This window comes from Hyaena hyaena, unplaced genomic scaffold (genome assembly GCF_003009895.1).
Source record: "Hyaena hyaena isolate Hyena2069 unplaced genomic scaffold, ASM300989v1 scaffold_852, whole genome shotgun sequence".
NCBI classification, from domain to species: Eukaryota; Metazoa; Chordata; class Mammalia; order Carnivora; family Hyaenidae; genus Hyaena; species Hyaena hyaena.
In genome coordinates, this window is record NW_024081485.1 from 241,790 (window position 1) to 255,144 (window position 13,355).

Sequence of the window (13,355 nt, forward strand, 5' to 3'; positions counted from 1 at the left end):
TAATTACAGGGTCCATCCATCAGGAAGAACTAACAATCATAAATGTCTACGCACCGAATATGGGAGCACCTAAATATCTAAAACAATTAATCACAAACAGAAACAAGCTTATAGATAAGAATGTGCTAATAGCAGGGGACTTTAATACTCCGCTTACAGCAATGGATAGGTCAACCAGACAGAAAATCACTAAAGAAATAATGGACTTGAAAGACACATTGGACCAGATGGATCTGACGGATATATTTAGAACTTTACATCCTGAGGCCAGGGAATTTACTTTCTTCTCAAGTGCGCATGGCACATTCTCCAAGATAGATCACATACTGGGACATAAAGCAGCCCTCAATAAATATAAAAGAATAGAGATCATACCATGCACACTGTCAGATCACAATGCTTTGAAACTTGAAATCAATTACAGGAAGAAGTCTGGAAAACCGCCAAAAACATGGAGGTTAAAGAACACCCTTCTAAAGAATGAATGGGCCAATCAGGCAATTAGAGAGGAAATTAAAAAATATATGGAAACAAATGAAAATGAAAACACAACAATTCAAAATCTATGGGATGCGGCCAAGGCAGTCCTAAGAGGAAAGTACATTGCTCTCCAGGCCTATTTCAAGAGATTAGAAAAAGCACAAGTCCAAAATCTAACAGCTCACCTAAAGGAGCTAGAGGCAGAGCAACAAGAACGCCCTAAACCCAGTAGAAGAAGAGAAATAGTAAAAATTAGAGCAGAAATAAACAACATAGAGACCAAAGAAACAATTGAACAGATCAATGAAACCAAGAGTTGGTTTTTTGAAAAAGTAAACAAAATTGACAAACCTCTAGCCAGGCTTATCAAAAAGAAAAGAGAGAGCACCCAAATAGACAAAATTATGAATGAAAATGGACTTATTACAACCAACCCCTCAGAAATACAAGCAATTATCAGGGAATACTATGAAAAATTATATGCCAACAAATTGGACAACTTAGAAGAAATGGACAAATTCCTAAACACACACTCACTACCAAAATTCACACGGGAAGAAATAGAAAACCTGAACAGACCCATAACGAGTGAAGAAATCGAATCAGTGATCAAAAATCTCCCAACAAATAAGAGCCCTGGACCTGATGGTTTCCCTGGGGAATTCTACCAGACATTTAAAACAGAATTAATCCCAATTCTTCTCAAGCTATTCCAAAAAATAGAAGTCGAAGGAAAACTCCCGGACTCATTTTATGAAGCCAGCATCACTCTGATTCCCAAGCCAGACAGAGATCCAGCAAAAAAAGAGAACTATAGGCCAATATCCTTGATGAATACGGATGCAAAAATTCTCAACAAGATCCTTGCAAATCGAATCCAGCAGCATATCAAAAGAATCATCCACCAAGATCAAGTGGGATTCATTCCTGGGTTACAGGGCTGGTTCAACATTCGCAAATCAATCAATGTGATCCATCATATCAATAAAAGAAAAGATAAAAACCATATGATCCTGTCAATAGATGCAGAAAAAGCATTTGACAAAATACAGCATCCCTTCTTAATAAAGACTCTCGAGAAAGTTGGGATAGAAGGAACCTACTTAAACATCATCAAAGCCATCTATGAGAAGCCTTCAGCTAACATCATCCTCAACGGGGAAAAACTGAGAGCTTTCCCCCTGAGATCAGGAACACGACAGGGATGTCCACTCTCACCACTGTTGTTTAACATAGTGCTGGAAGTCCTAGCATCAGCCATCAGACAACAAAAGGAAATCAAAGGCATCAGAATTGGCAAAGAGGAAGTCAAACTTTCACTCTTCGCAGATGACATGATACTCTACATAGAAAACCCGACAGACTCCACCAGAAGCCTACTAGAACTGATCCAAGAATTCAGCCAAGTTGCAGGGTACAAAATCAACGTACAGAAATCGGTTGCATTTTTATACACCAATAATGAAGCAACAGAAAGAGAAATCAAGAAACTGATCCCATTCACAATTGCACAAAAAACCATAAAATACCTCGGAATAAACCTAACCAAGGATACAAGAGATCTGTATGATGAAAACTATAGAAAACTTATGAAGGAAATTGAAGAAGACACAAAGAAATGGAAAAACATTCCATGCTCATGGATAGGAAGAATAAATATAGTTAAGATGTCATTACTACCTAAAGCACTCTACACATTCAATGCAATTCCAATCAAAATTGCACCAGCATACTTCTCAAAACTAGAACAAACTATCCAAAAATTTGTATGGAACCACAAAAGACCCCGAATAGCCAAAGTAATACTGAAAAATAAAACCAAAACGGGAGGTATCACCATCCCAGACTTCAGCCTCTACTACAAAGCTGTCATCCTCAAGACAGTATGGTATTGGCACAAAAACAGACACATAGACCAATGGAACAGAATTGAGAACTCAGAAGTGGACCCAAAAGTATACAGCCAACTGATCTTTGACAAAGCAGGAAAGAATATCCAATGGAAAAAAGACAGCCTTTTTAACAGATGGTGTTGGGAGAACTGGACAGCAACATGCAGAAGAATGAAACTAGATCATTTTCTCACACCATGCACAAAAATCAACTCAAAATGGATAAAGGACCTGAACGTGAGACAGGAAACTATCAACACCCTAGAGGAGAAAGCAGGAAACAACCTCCTTGACCTCCACCGCAGCAACTTCTTACTTGACACATCCCCAAAAGCAAGGGAATCAAGAGCAAAAATAAACTGTTGGGACCTCATCAAGATTAAAAGCTTCTGCACAGCCAAGGAAACAACCCAGAAAATTAATAGGCAACCAACGGAATGGGAAAAGATAGTTGCAAATGACATATCAGATAAAGGGTTAATATCCAGAATCTATAAGGAACTCACCAAACTACACGCCCGAAAAACAAACAACCCAGTGAAGAAATGGGCAGAAGACATGAACAGACACTTCTCCAAAGAGGACATCCAGATGGCCAACAGACACATGAAACGATGCTCAGCATCCCTCCTCATCAGGGAAATACAAATCAAAACCACACTGAGATACCACCTCACGCCAGTCAGAGTGGCTAAAATGAGCAAATCAGAGAACTCTAGATGCTGGCGAGGATGTGGAGAAACGGGCACCCTCCTACACTGTTGGTGGGAATGTAAACTGGTACAGCCCCTCTGGAAAACAGTGTGGAGGTTCCTCAGGAAACTAACAATAGAACTCCCTTATGACCCAGCAATAGCACTGCTAGGAATTTACCCAAGGGATACAGAAATGCTGAGGCATAGGAGCACATGTACCCCAATGTTCATAGCAGCACTCTCCACAATAGCTAAAACATGGAAAGAGCCTAAGTGTCCATCAACAGATGAATGGATCAAGAAGATGTGGTTTATCTATACCATGGAATACTACATGGCAATGAGAAACAATGAAATCTGGCCATGTGTAGCAACATGGATGGACCTTGAGGGTGTTATGCTGAGCGAAATAAGTCAGGCAGAGAAGGACAAATATCATACGTGTGCACGTATAGGAGGACTAGGAGGAACTTAACAGAGGACCAATCGGGAGAAGAAGGGGGGAAATGGTGGGGGAAAGGGAGAGAGGCAAACCATGAAAGACTCTTGAATGCTGACAAAAACTGAGGACTGATGGATGTGGGGGGTAGGGGGGTTGGGCATGGAGGAGGGCACTTGTGGGGATGAGCACTGGGTGTTATGTGGAAATTAATTTACAATAAACTATTTGTAAAAAAAAAAAAATTATGTTTTGACACCTGAGATTTGTGGCCTGAAATTATTTTCCCTGCTACAGAAACAAGTCACTAGGCTAACCATCAAAATTTCGTTAGGGCGAAATTGAGTGTTGCATATCAATGTGTATCAAAGCCCCTCCCCTGGATCAGAGGAGAAGGCTGAACCTTTTGCCTTCATTCCAAGCTGTTCTTTACCATCTTGAACTAAGTATTCTGTGTCTTTCTGTGTTAATTGGCTTAGTCAGTATAGTGAGGGCCAAGATGGAAGGAGGTAGGAGATGGGGGAAAAAGAGGGCATCTCTAATATCACTGCCACAGGACCTCTGAGGACATCTATTCATGCTTTCCACACATATTAATTGGATGCCTGCATGTGTCAGGCCCTATTCTAGGAGCTTGGGATACAGTGGAAAATAAACTAGGTAGTCAGCTCTGTCCTTGAGAATCTTGTATTCTAGCAGGGGACAAGAATAAAAGATAAATAAATAATAAATAAGTAAATTACACACCAGTTTCAAAAGAGATGAGTGTTTAGAAAAAGAAAAAAAAAAAAAACAACAACAGATCAGGACAAAGAGGATTAGGAGCAGGTGGGGAAGGGCAGTGTGGTATTAAACAGTGTGGTCTGGAGAGACCGCACTTGAGCAAATTTGAAGGACACGAAGAAGGTCCCAGAGCATCAGCTTGAGGGAGCAGCTAGAGCAAAGACCTTGGGCAGATGGGTCATGGTCTGTTTAAGGAAAAGAATAGGTGTGTCAGGAGCTGGGGAGGCTGGGGAGAGATGTAGGAGAGTAGTCAGGGGGTTAACAGGGGCTAGATTCTGTAGAATTTTACAGGCTTAAAATTTTTTTTTAATGTTTTATTTATTTTTGAGAGAGAAAGAGTGCAAGCAGGGGAGGGGCAGAGACAGAGAGAGACACACACACACAGAATCTGAAGCAGGCTCAGAGACTTCTGAGCCATCAGCACAGAGCCCTGTGTGGGGCTTGAACTCACGAACTATGAGATCATGACCTGAACCAAAAGTTGGAGGCTTAACTGATTGAACCACCGAGTTGCCTCGAAATTTATACATTTTTACTCTGAGAAATGGTGAATGTATTCATTTCCTGTGTCCACTGTAACAAATTACCACAAATTTGTTGGCTTTAAACAATAGAGATATACTTTTCTCACAGTTCTAGAAGTCCAAAGTCCAAAATCAATGTCTCTGGGATGAAGTCAGGGTGTCAGCATGGCTGTGCTCCACAGAGGCTCTGGGGGAGAATCTGTTTCTTGCCTCTTTCAGCTTCCGGTGCCTCCATGATCACTGAATTCTCCCTCAAATCTCCCTCTGCTTCCCTTTTATAAGTGTACATGTGGGCTGCTCCAGTCTCAGAAGTTCCAGGGGCGGGGTTGTATGTGTGGGAGGGCAGTAGAGGAGCAACCCTAAGAAGACATGAGAGCAGATGCTGGGCCCGTTTGGGGCCGGAGACTTAGTGGGGGCTAGGATGGCTGCTCAGCCCCAGATGCCTTCTGACCCAGCACTGGGGGCTTCCTTCTAAAACACCTGAAAAAGAAAATTACCTGACAGAAAGGACCATAAACTAAAAAGGTCACACGAACATCCGCGAGTTCAAAAGGGCAGTGACCATTTAGGGGCCAGGACCAAAATTCAGAGTCATAGTCTCCCCGGTGGAGTGTGGAGGGCAGCCTGAGCAGAGACACAGAACAGAGATAATGGCAGTGGGTTCTGTGACTCACCTGGGGTGAGGATGCCCCTAGCAGGAGTTCCTAGCCTTCTGACCAGCAGGGAAGGAGCCCAGCCTCAGATTCCATCTTGCAACTTGTTCTTCAGAAAACAGATACTCTGCCAAGTAGCCTAGCCTCATGCAATTTGGCCAGACCTGTTTTGAAGGTTGTTGGACCCTTCCCAGCACTGAGAGGAAATGGGAGAGACTGAAGAATGTGGATTAAGCACCTCCAGCTGCTGACATGCTGCTGACAGTGGCAGATAAGAGGAGTTGAGTGGCATATGCTGAACGCAGACTCCAATAGTCCTTGACTCGACTGCATTCAGATGGCTGGTGTGCAGTGTACTTGAAATTATTTATTCAGACCCCGTCAACTCTGTTTGGGAAGGCTGATTAATGTTTGCAGACACGTGTGAGGAGTTAGGGATGCAGCACATCAAATATTGTCATGGCTCACACTGGCCTAGCCCACACACTAGCAGCCCTGACCCCAGGCACATGGTCCTTGAATGGACTTCCTCTTCCTTTTTGTCATTGTAAAAGAGTGAAAGAGGCCTGTGTCTCATGGATCCAGGCAACTCTCTGACTATCTAAAGGGCAGGTTTGTATGCTATTAACTCCTGTACTTCCCAAGCAAGGAGAATATATCATTTTTAAAAGCACCTAAAATGGAGGTTAGAGCAAAGAACTGTAGCACATTGATGAAGTAGGCCCTCCTGAGTAGGGGAAGCACTCTACTCATGAGACGGGGAGTTGGGTCACTACCCATATTATATTGGGCAGGACATAATACCTCTCTGAGCCTCTACGTTCTTATTAGCAAATGGAGAAAATTAGATTAGAATAGAAACAATTCTTTTTTCTTCTTTTGCCTTGCTTCTTTCCTGTCTTCCTTCTCTCTCTCTCTGATTTTCTTTTAAAGTATAGAACAATTTTCTCAATGAAGAAAATAATTTCACTGGCATTGGTTCTGTTTGGTTCTTGTTCCTAGCTTTTTAGGATTAAATCATCACTCACAGAGTGATTTATGGACAATCTTAGGTCTCCACTGCTTTATAGTAATAGGGAACACCTCCTAGGATAATGGCCAGTCCATATTTTCTGAGTACCGTTTCTCCCCACCTCCAAGAATCACATCCTATACGATATGTGCTAAAGAAGGCCCAAAGCCCCCATTTCCTGCCTCAGGACCTTTGTACAATGCTGTGCCTGGGCCTAGACGTCTCTTTCTCTGATTAATTCCTATTTATCTTTCAGGTCTCAACTTACATATCATTTCCTAAGAATTACCTTCCTTGCCCCTCTAATATAAACCATTCCCTTTTATTATTCTCTCTTAGTATCTTAATCTCCTCTATCACATTTATCATAAGTGTTATTTTTAAAAAATGTTTTTATTTATTTCTGAGAGAGAGAGAGAAACAGTGTGAGGAGGGGAAGATCAGAGAGAATGAGATACAGATCTGAAGCAGGCTCCAGACTCTGAGCTAGCCATCAGCACAGAGCCCGATGTGGGGCTCGAACCCACGAACCATGTGATCATGATCTGAGCCAAAGTCAGATGCTTAACTGACTGAGCCACCCAGGCGCCCCATAAGTGTTATTACATATTTAATTTTTGTCTTTTGGTTTAAGTCTATCTTCTCCAAAAGAATTTAGGGAGAGAATATAAGAACTATATCTCTTTTGTATAGCACTGCATACTCAATGTCTCACACCATGCAGTGAGCTGGCACTTAGTTAACATTTGTTGAGTGAATGACCCATCATTTTCCACTATTGCAAAAAAAACATCTTATCAGTGGGCTGGAGTCTAAACACTCTCTCCGCCCTGCAGTCTGGATTGAGGTTCTGTTATGGACTGACTGTTTATGTTCCTACAAAATTCTTATGTCAAAATCCTAACCACCAATGTGATGGTATTAGTAGGTGGGCCTTTGGGAGGTGACTAGGTCATGAGAGTGGAGCCTCATGAATGGGACTAGTGCCCTTATTCAGGAGGCTTCGGAGAGCTCCCCATCCCTTTCCACTTTGGGAGGACACAGTGAGAATTCAGCAGTCTGAACCGGGAAAAGGGTCCTCACCATAGCCTAACTGAGCTGGTGCTCTGGTCTTGGACTTCCAGCCTCCACAGCTGTAGGAAATAAATTTCTGTTGTTTATAAGCCAGATAGTTTATGGTATTTTGTTATAGCAGTTGACTAAGACAGGTTCTTACTCATCACATGCAGGACTGCTCACAGAAGGGTGTAAGTGATGCACCCGGGACACTTGCACTGGCATTAACAAGGGGAAAAAGTAGGGGGCACAGTCAGCAAAGTACAATGTCCTTGTTTCCAGAGTGTTAACATTCCAGATGGGCATGTGTTTTGTCTTCCACTTCTTGTGGGTTTCTTCTCCCTTAAGGAGAGAGAACTCTCTACTCCTTGACATTTCCCGAACATATGGTAACCCCACTACTGTCCCCACTCCCACACCCCACTGCCAACACACCCAGTACTTGGTCTACACTTAACCATGACCACGTAAAGCCCCTTCCTTGAGAATGTCCAGTGGAAACTGAGACGGAGAGATTCAGTCTCTCCCACATGTCACTTGGGTGACCATGATTTATGTAGATCAGGAAAGCAGAAGGGATTTGTCTACAGGTAAAAAAAAAAAAAAAAAAAAAAAATGAATCAAACAGATGTGAAGGGAGTAGGAGAGAGTGCTGGAGGATTCCAGTTCTTCCCCGAAGCCCTGCAAATCTGCCCTTCGGTGATTTGAGCAACTCACTTTTTTGATTAGATGGCTTACCTGCTGAAAAATGAATTCTAGGTAAATATAATGATTTCACACAGTTCATCCTGCTTAATCCTCATAGCAGTGCAGCAGGGGAAGAAACTTACATGTTCCAGATGCTTTTTGGTTACATGAGAATTAGTCCTGGGCTTGAGTTTTAGTCTAACTTCTATCATGACCATATCATCTGAAGCAAATTAACTTCTTTCAGCCTCAGTCTTTCTCTAGAAGCAATTTTAGCCTGGTGGGAAGGGTCTAGCAAGTGGTTAAGCATGAATCTTGTGTGTAACGTATGAAATCAATGACTCTAACCTAGAAGATTTTGAATAGGTGGAAGCTATCAAGAAGCCTTGCCACAGTGTGTCTTCTCATTCCTAAATGAGTAAATTGGATTATACAGTATCTAAGATACTTCTAGCTCTAACAGTCAACAGATTATTTTCCGGCTTCAATCACCAAGAGGTTTACTCTCCATCATGAAAGAGCTGAAAATGGCTAATAAATTTGTTGGGACATTTGGACAACACAATTATAGACACACTTGTATCTGCAATAATTCTTTTTGGCTCTGAAAACCTTTGAAAACGTTCCCTTTTATTATGACTACGTGGATCATTACTTGGCAAAGAAATTTCCCCCTAATATTGATCTCTGAACATAAAGAATTATGTGCCAGGATAAAAGGATATAAAAATAAAATCTATTAACTTATTGAGAATAAAAGTCAAAGCTGAATTTTCATGAAAATTAACCAACAAATGTGACTACCAAAACTGGGTGAGCTAAGAAAATGCAAGCTTAATTGACTAACCCTGCATCAGTGGTTTTCAAGTAAATGTTTTCCAGTTCTGGGTCTCCAAGCTTTTCTTGATTGTTCGATGGGGAGAATTGATCGTTCAACTCCTAGTCTGTTGTTGGCTTGCTGAGAGCTGCAGCCTTGGTTGACATCCTCATTGTTCTAGCCAGCCACCTCCCAGACACACCTGCTAGCATTCCTTGAGTGAATGAAAAACCAGAAAACCAAGAATCTGTAACCTTTCCACATTAGTGGGGAAACACAAAAACAGAGCCTACTAGCTTTGGATCTGAGTTCCTAAACTAAAAACCCATTACAATAGATTCTGAGTATGATGGTCTACTAGTTGGATTGAAAGCAAGTTTCCCAAATTGTCACAAAACTTAGAGTTAAGTGATATTCAGAGACAACCTATGATTTTTAAACATGCAACATTGAGAAAATCCAAAGGCATTCAATACATGATTTTTGAATGGATAAATTAGCTTTACATATTTATGCAACTATAAAAGTTTTTAAGTGAATATATATGAGGCATTTATATTTCATTGCACATAAAAGAACAAAATGATTTGGTTTGGTTTTTTTGTTTTTGTTTTTGTATTTTGGCTTTTTTGTTTGTTTTTTTGCATATTCTGTCTATTTAAATTCTTTACCTTAGTTTCAATGTCCACACTTTGCTCAGCCATTCTAAAGTATATTCTTCTGTATTTCCTTGGAGGTTTATCTTCTGACCTTTGATGACCTCATCATCTGAAACCTGAATGAGAATGAGGAAAACAGGGTTAACTGGGCCAAATAAGAAGAGTCCTTTGCTTATCCAAGATGTATTATTTTCTTCCCTAGTCACACACCACACATGGATATAGATAGATGATATATAGATGAACCTAGATATATAGATATATATGTAAATAGAGATAAGTAACAAATAAATGAAAATAGCGGTATATATTTCAATTTTACCTGCCTTGTAGAGCACAATAAAAGTCCTGAATTTACCTCTTTTTCTGCTCCAAGCAGCATGTGATATGGTGGCATCCTCTCCCTGTAACAGAGCTGTTCATCTTCATTAGATCCCTGGGTCACTGGCATTCATTAGCTTGCTGCGGCCTCTCATTTGATTTGTATTGCAGGCTCCCCATATAGGTAATGATTCTAATTTAGAAAATCTCCGGAGGTCACATTAAAGAAGTTGGGCCAGAAAGAAAGATGGACAGAAATGACAGGAAGGTGCTGACTCCCCTCCCCTCTGCTTCACTCTGCACCCTCCAGAGAGAGGAGACAGCTGCAGGCTGCTTGGGACTGTGGCTTGAGAGCTATTCTGGTTTTTCTTCAGTAAGTGGACACTCATAGTTAATGCTGCAGAGAGCTTGATGAAAGGAACACAGAACCTTAGCCTGAAACCACCAAAGGTTTTAAAGAGGCACCAGCTCCTCCTGTGCCCTCTTTTTTCCTTTCTATACTATACACCTGCTATAGCAACTCCCCTTTCCTCTCTTGTCTCAGGGCCTTTGCACATGATGTTCCTTGAGCCTGGATCTCTCTTCCTTCAGCTTGTCCCTGGTAAATTCCTACTTCTTTCAGGTCCCAATTTACACATGGTTTCCTAAAAAATACCTCCCTTGGCCCTCCAGTCTAAATTTAGTTCCCTCTTTATTTGAGTATCCTAGTCTCCTCCCTCATCATATTTATCATAAATGTTATAGCTTTATTCATTGTCTTTTGCTTTAAAATCCATCTTCCCCAAAGGAATTTAGAGGGATGCTGTGGACTGAATGTGTGTGTCTCCTTACCCCAAATTCTTATGTTGAAGCCCTAATCCCCAATATGATGGCATTTGGAGTTGGAATTTGGGGGAGGCAGTTAGTTTTGGATGAGGTCTTAGGGATGGGGCCTCCGTGATGAAATTGGTATCTATATAAAGAGATTAAGAGAGCAGTGGTGTCACTCTGCCATGTGAGGACACAGCAAAAAGGTAGCTGTCTGCAAGTCAAGAAGAAGTCCCCCACCATAACCTGACTATACTGGTACCCTGATCTTGGACTTCTAGCCTCCAGAACTGTGGGAAGTAAATGTTTATTCTTTAAGCCATCCAGCCTGTGGTATTTTTGTAAAAGCAGCTCAAGCCTGGGGCTCCTAGGTGGCTCAGTTGGTTAAGCATCAATTATGGATTGTGGCTCAGGTCATGATTTCACGGTTGTGAGTTCAAGCCCCATGTTAGGCTCAGTGCTGACAGCGCAGTCCACTTGGGATTCTCTGTCTCTGTCTCTGTCTCTCTGCCCTTCCCTGGCTGGCTCTCTCCCTTCCCCCTGCCACCCCCCCATCTGTCTGTCTCTCTCCAAAATAAATAAATAAGCATTAAAAATTTTTTTAAAAAAATAGCCCAAGCCTACTAAGATGGGGGAGAATATGGAGAACATAATCTGTTTTGTACAAAACTATATCCCTAGCATCTCATACTATGCAGTGAATTGGCACTTAATTCATAGTTACTGAGTGAATGACCATTATTTGTTGCTGTTGATAAAAGATAAGGCTGCCATCTTTCCAGTGGGTTGGAGCCTGAGCATACTCTCCACCTTGTAACCTTGGCCGAGGGTCTTGCTGACCACACGAGGGACTGCTCATAGGATGTAAGTGATGCACTTTGGGCACTCACCCAAGGTCCTCGTCTCTGAGGTATTAAAGGACACTTTAGAAATCCAAGCCTACGTGGGTTTGCGCATCTTTTATCTCATGTGGGGGGTGGGTTTCTTTTCCCTTGAGAACTATCTATTCCTTGATACTTCCCAAACTACATATACTCCACTACTGAGCACAGCCGCCCTCTGGCTTGGGCTTGAGTTTATATTTTATCATTTTCTCCCTCAGTCAGGCAGCACCCAGCCATTTGCCTGAAGCAGAGGTGTTCAGTTTTTCAGTCAATAAGGCCAATTCTTTGTATTAGTTTCCTATGGCTACTATAACAAATTATCGCAAATTAAACACAGATTTATTACCTTACATTTCTGCAGGTAGACATCTGAAAAAAGTCTCACTGGGCTAAAATCACTGTGTTGGAAGAACTGTGTTCTCTCCTGGAAGCAAGGGAGAATCCCATTCCTTGCCTCTTGCCCATTCTACAGGCTGCCTGCATTCCTGGGCTTCACCCCCTTCCTTCATCTTCAAAAACAATAAGTTACATGTCTTTGCTCATTCTTCCATAGTCACATATCCCTCTCCTGCTCTTCCTGTATTTCCTCCTTCACCTTTAAAGGATTCTTGTGATTATATGGAGGTCCACTCAGATAATCCAGGATAATTTCCCCATCTCAGGACCTTACCTTAATCACATCTATAAAGTCACTTTTGCCTTGTAAAGGCTCTGAGGATTAGAACACATGAACTATTTGGGGGGACTGGGAGGCATTATTCTCTCTACCATGCTGGTAAATTATTCCCAGGACAAGTCTCAAAAAGCAGGTGAAGAGGTTCAAGTTCCATACCTGCCAGTTCCTCTGAGGGTTCAAGGAATATAATAAGAAAGAAGTGAGGATTGGAACACTGATTACTAAACAAAGAAGTGGCAGAATCCTTATGCCAGTGAGACCCATTCTCCAGCACATCATCCACTGCAATCAATAAAAGCCAGCTGTGGAAACATTTTAGGCCTGAAGAAAATTATGTTAAATAATAGACTCGAATGGTGGGAAGTCTCTGATATTTGCTAATAACAAATTTGCGGTATTCCGAGGTAAATTTTAAAGCTATTCGTATCAGGGATTATTTCAGCTGCAAATAACAGAATAACCACATGCAAATGGCTTAAGTAATAAAGACATTTTATTATTTCATGTAACAAGAAACTCAGAGGTAGGTAATTCCAACATGCAGACAGCAGTTGAGGGTCAGCAAAGACCCAGACTCTCTTATCTTTCTGCTCTGACTTTCTCAGGAGATCAGTCATGTCTCCTCTCATGGTAGTAAGATGGCGACCACAGTTCCAAGAATCATGTCCTTACAGAACATCATCCCAAGCACAAGGGGTGAGCATGGGGAAGAGGACCCTATCTTCTCTTCCTGCTATCTTTCATCAGACATGAAAACTTTCCCACAAGTAGCAAGTAGACTTCACCTCAGATATGATTGGCTAGTTAGGTCACATGCCCACTCACAGGCTATTCCTTGGCAAAGAGGAGTGGGATTCCATAATTGGACTAGACTAATCAGGAATTGTCCCTCTGGGGGTGAGCACATTGTCACTCCAAGCAGAACTGGTGCTCTATTGAAACAGAAGAAGGAGAATAGCTATTGGGTTGG

At 41.7% G+C, this 13,355-nt stretch overlaps 1 long non-coding RNA gene across 1 annotated transcript in view; it reads right to left on the bottom strand.

Annotated features, from left to right (window-relative positions):
- Positions 1 to 8,942: 8,942 nt before the first annotated feature.
- The window catches only part of LOC120222241, a 74,252-nt gene continuing 69,839 nt past the window's right edge, over positions 8,943 to 13,355 (bottom strand). The window contains exons 4-5 of the long non-coding RNA XR_005525996.1: positions 9,710 to 9,813; positions 8,943 to 9,252 (exon numbers count right to left, since the gene is read on the bottom strand). This is a non-coding gene — a long non-coding RNA (uncharacterized LOC120222241). The remainder of the gene's footprint in view (positions 9,253 to 9,709; positions 9,814 to 13,355) is intronic.